Source organism: Myodes glareolus, chromosome 6, assembly GCF_982192425.1.
Source record: "Myodes glareolus chromosome 6, mMyoGla1.1, whole genome shotgun sequence".
Taxonomy (NCBI): Eukaryota; Metazoa; Chordata; class Mammalia; order Rodentia; family Cricetidae; genus Myodes; species Myodes glareolus.
The window spans coordinates 64,520,480-64,525,834 of NC_142031.1; the positions used below are offsets into that span (position 1 = coordinate 64,520,480).

The following is a 5,355-nucleotide window of genomic DNA, read 5'->3' on the forward strand; positions in this document are numbered from 1 at the left end:
GAGAAGAAAGAGCCATTATCATTCTTCAAGCCATGGGTCTCAAGATGCAAAATGTCTGCAGTTTCTTCCCTGAGATGCATTTTCTCAATAGAACAAATTAGATAATGAGAATGAAGAAATGGAGACTAAGAGGGAGGAAAATGGAGAGAGAAACAAAGGAGAGAGATGGGTAAAAGGAGAGAGGAGCTGAGAAAAAAAAGAGGCAGACAGGCAGAGAGAGAGAGAGAGAGAAAGAGAGTCAGAGAGAGAGAGAGGAGAGAGGAGAGAGAGAGAGAGAGAAAGAGAAAGAGAGAGAGAGAGAGAGAGAGAGAGAGAGAGAGAGAGAGAGACTCTTACAGAATGTACAAGTAAAAAATGCCCAGAAATCTGTCTATGGAACCACGGAACGTTGAGTGTGGCTTTAGATGACTGATGTGGGATTTCCCGCTGTATGCTGTAATTACCATTAATGAATAAAGAACTGCTTTGAGCCTATGGCAGAGCAGGGCAGGGTGGAGCAGAGCTAGGCAGGAAGGACTGGGCTGAATGCTGGAGAAAGAAGGGCAGAGTAAGAGAGAAGCCATGAAGCCCCCACCAAAACTTTAGCCAGTAAGCCACAGCCATATGGCCATACACAGTTTAATAAAAACAGGTTAAATTATTATGTAAGAGTTGGCCAATAAGAAGCTAGAGCGAATGGGTCAAGCCGTGATTTAATTAATAGAGTTTCTGTGTGATTATTTTTGGGGCTAAGTGGCCAGAGACAAACAAGCAGCCTGCTGCTACAGATGAGTTACTTTATGTCCCCGTGACACAATTTGGCCATCTGTAAAATTCAATAAAATAGCTTACTCCAGCTCCTTACACAATTCTTTGAAATGCTGAGAACCTCAGGCAGAGGCTCTGAGGAAAATATTGGCGGGGAAAATCTGAGGATAGCCACTAAGCTGCACTAAGGTCCTTTCTAACCAGACAGGCCTGTGTGTGAACAATGGCAACCTCTCAGTGTAGAAATATTTCAATGAGACAAATAAGGATGTCACTATTACAAAGTAAAGAAACAACCGAGCAAACATACATAGGCTAAACAATATTTATATGGAAGAGAAGGAACATAACATGGCAAATACAGAGTCTACCACTATCGGTCAGAAGACCTAGGTGTCAGTCCACGTTGTAACATCTTAGAATCTATATTGTCTGGTCAAGTTCCATCATTTCACCTTCTAATCAATCTTACAAATCTAATAGACTGACATATAATAGGTGATAAATAAAACGGGGAGCAACGATAGAGAATATTAAACCAGGCAATGGATGTACATATTTTTTATGATTCTTGAGACATTATGTGAAGGGATGATTGACGTTTTTACTGTGGGAGTGGATGATGAACACTTTCACCAATAATGTTCTATAACTCACTATAAATCCTTGACGATAATTATTTCAACAGGACCTCTGGGGCAGAGGTTGAACATTGACCTTGGGTTGAACATTGCTTCTCTAGGACAGACTTGACCAGCTAGGATGCTCAGCAACAGAATGGACACCACAGAGTCCACTTCTGTATAGGTGCACATGCACCTCTCTGCATGAAGACGCAACATTTGGTTATCAAAGGGGTGGTAACGCAACTTTACATGAAACACTAAAGGAATAAAATCTTTCTTGTTGCCTGTTTAATTTTAATCTTTTTTTTCCACCACCAATTCATCTGAGCCAAAAGGAAGGCAAGAATTTTCCACCTTGCTGCTTAACTGGCAGTCTGACACTTGGCCCTTTGCACCTCTCTGAAGTTTGGCCACAATGACTGGCCTTATTCATGCCAGGCAGCATTAGCGCTTTGTTAACACTACGCGGTGGCACACAGCATAAAGTCTCTCTGTGGTTACCATGTGACTTCATGCAGCTGACATCTGAGCAAAGAACTTGCCAGAGAAGGTCTGGGCAGTTCTTTATGAGCAAATGGGTGAGGGGAACAAGAAGAGTCTGGCTTCCTGTGGTTTAGGGAGAGATTGGTGGATTGCTATGGAGGTCTTCTCCATGGCAGACTATGCGAAAACAACGGGCTATAGACTAGTTTAAATATCAATAGAGGGAGTGCAAGGGGGCATGTGCTGTTGATGGATGAGAAAAGCAAGTTTTCAAAATAGTGGGACCACCTTTCAACACCTCTACCTGTCCCCCAGTCTTACTTTGCAAATCTTTCTCTAAAATCTCTCACAGTCTAACAAACAGCAGCCATGTCAGGAAGTGTTGAAAAAAGAAAACTGAATTGTATGACTTTGGGAGAATCTGCCTGGGGCAAATAGTTGTTCTTCTTTGTGCCTTACCTGCTGTTCCTCTTAAGACAGTCTGTGGGTCTCTGGGAGTTTTGCACCTGTTATTCACAAACCAGAAAAGAAAGGCAAATGTTCTCTGTGCGTTTGGAATTTCATGTGCAACTGAGTGAGTAACACTGATAATTTGTGTTCACAACAAAGAAAGAAAACCCAACTACCTCACAGAAACTGTTTATTATGTCCAGATTTCTCCAAGGAATTTTCCAGAGCCCCACAGGAGCTACCACAGGCTGTTCACACGCATCTTGTGCTCTCCGCTCTGTCTACTGAAACCTCTTTCCATGCTGAACACTGTTTTCTCGGAGTATAGCCAGGGGCATGCTGCTTCCTTTATTCTCTCAGGGTTCAACAACAACAGCAACAAATCCTGAAAACTATGCTTTCCCCAAACAGCACCAGACCCTGGTGAAACGGGGTCTGACTCTTCCCTGACTCTTCCCCTGGGAATCTCTCTTGTGTTTTTGGCTTGGTGTACCTAAAGAGGGATGGGAATCTTGATAACACTTCCCCCTCTGTCCTCTAAACTCCTCATGACATGAAGACTATACTGCAACTATGGACAGGTTAGGGTGTGTGATTCCTTGTTGTGTGTGTGTGTGTGGGGGGGAGCTCTCATGTCTATTGCAGGGTGTTTAGCAGCATCTCATTTCGACTATTCTGAGATACTTCCTACTGTACACTTTCTACAGCAGACACAACTGTAAATGTCCCTAGATTGCAGTAGATTGTCTTCTGGAAGACACAATCACTCCAGCTCAATAACCGCCTAACTGAAAGGATTTCACTAACAGCCTGTTCTCAGGAACTTGGTAACAAGATGTGCAGACTGTCTTATGACAGATTTTCAGATGTGCTTAATGACCTTGGAGAGCCTGAAATCACTTAACAAAAATAGCACCTTTTTTTTTTTTTTTGGAGCAATACAGTCATCAGCTGGTTTATCAGACTTCTGTAGATGGAATCTTTCATAACCCCAGATCACAAGTACTTGGCCCAAATCAGTAGCAGTATCAGGTGTAAAATGTCCTGTTCCCTGGAATTCTGGGCCAGCACACTCCCTTTGGGTGACAGAATGGTTGTCTAAGAGGCAGAAGCATTATTCTCCATTCCTCATGTGATGAATTTTCAAGCTCAAAGTATATAGCTATAAACTCTAGCACCTTAGAAGCCAGTATCTGTATGCATAAGCTCACACAATTTGCAGAACTAACCCAAAGGTGATGTCATGAGCCAAGGTACATATTCAACACCTCACTTCCTGTGGTGGGATTTACACGTTCTTGGAGAATGTGGAGTTGGCAAAGCATGCTGAAATGGAGCAAAGAGACCCAGGGCAGGCACAACTCTTCTTTAAGAGTAAAACCCCATTCCTGTGTGGTTTGCCATCAGCCAAAATGCAAATGCTTCAGCACTTTTTTGTGCAGTGCAAAATCATTTAGCCAAGTATGAGTGAGGGATTCTTTAAACAGAATGAGAGAAAATGACTATAACAGCAAAGAAGGTGGCTAAGGAGTTTTAGCTAGCAGCAAAGTGAGAATCTGGCAAGCAAACTGTCTAAGGAAACTAAATATTAAGTTTACTGATTGACTAGGATGATCCAATATTAGCAAACAGGGGACACAAGTTTAGGTCTCTAACTGGGGACGCCTTAAAAACCCAGAATAAATATTCTATTTTCTGTTTTTCTTCCTGGAAAAAAAAAGGCCTTTCCTAAGAAAAAAGAAAAAAAGACTATAATCAAAAAATTAAAGACAATCAAATTTGTGTATGCACACAATTATTTGTATTATTTTTCTGTATCAAATTTATGATGTATTCACTTATTGGTGCTAAAATTCTCAAATCTATTAAATTTACATTAAGTTTGCTTGCGATCATACTAATCCCCATTGTTCTTTCAGAAATTGAAAATGTGAAGTAATGTAACCTAAATCTTCAGAAGTTACTAAGTTCCACCAAAGAGTTATCTTCTTAAACTCAGCCTCAGGAATACATTTCATTTATTAATATCTGGAAAGACTTCATTTTTTTCTCCAGTTAAAGGACAGATTATAACATCACAAAAAAAATTAACTTAAGAAAATTCAAGGTTTTTTGGCTTTTTGCTTTTTGTTTTTTGTTTTTTTGGTTTTGTTTTTGTGGTTTTTTGGGGGGTTTTTTTGAGATAAGGTATTCTATTTCTGTGACAATGTGATCTCCCCATCCCCCCAAAAGAAAAAGAAAAAGAAAAATCTCTAGTAGAATATGTCTTTTGCAAATCTATGACTTTTGGATTAGCATCTGTGCAAATGGGTTGGAAGAAACACATTCTTCTTGGTCATGTAAACTGACCTCTGTCATTAATCCCACCAAGGAGAGTTAAGCAAAACCACAAATCTAAAGCTGAACATACCTTACTGAAGACTACACCATGATGATGTAACTCTGCCTGCTGTTACTTTAATCTTAATAAAAATAAAAATGCTATGTCTAAGAGAAGAGGCAGTGGCTACTCAGGTCTACAGCATAGCAGATAGTCTTGTCTGTAACCAACACATCTAATTTCTGTCCCGTTCCCCCCCCCTCCCATCAGAACCTTAACAGAGAAAAATGAACATGCATCAGAAAACTTTTTTTCAAATTTAAATTAGTTGTGCTTGCTTTGGCAGCACATATACTAAAATTGGAACAATACAAGGAATATTAGCATAGCTCCTGTGCAAAGATGACAGGCAAATTTACAAAGTATTTCATATTTTAATAAATATTTAAATTAGCCAAAAATTAAACTATCATTTTAAAATATAATGCTTGGGCTGGATTCTTGACTGTGTTATGAATGATATAGTTCAGTGTTGAGAGTTACTGGCAAAGTCTTACTGAGTGAGATCCTTCAAAACTACAGAATACGGCAAAACATATTCCCCATTCTTGTACTATGCCATGTAATTGATATGGTTTTCTATCAACAATCTCCTTCTGCCATATAAGTAATATGATTTTCTATCAACAATCTCCTTCTAGCTTTCAACTTCTTTGAAGAATTATTGTC

General features: G+C 39.8%; 1 non-coding gene across 1 annotated transcript; it reads left to right on the top strand.

The window, feature by feature from the left end:
* The first annotated feature begins 4,956 nt into the window (after nt 1-4,956).
* LOC125404191 (U6 spliceosomal RNA) lies at nt 4,957-5,063 on the top strand. Its single transcript, XR_007233204.1, has one exon. It is a non-coding gene; the product is annotated as a U6 spliceosomal RNA (small nuclear RNA).
* The last annotated feature ends 292 nt before the right edge of the window (nt 5,064-5,355 follow it).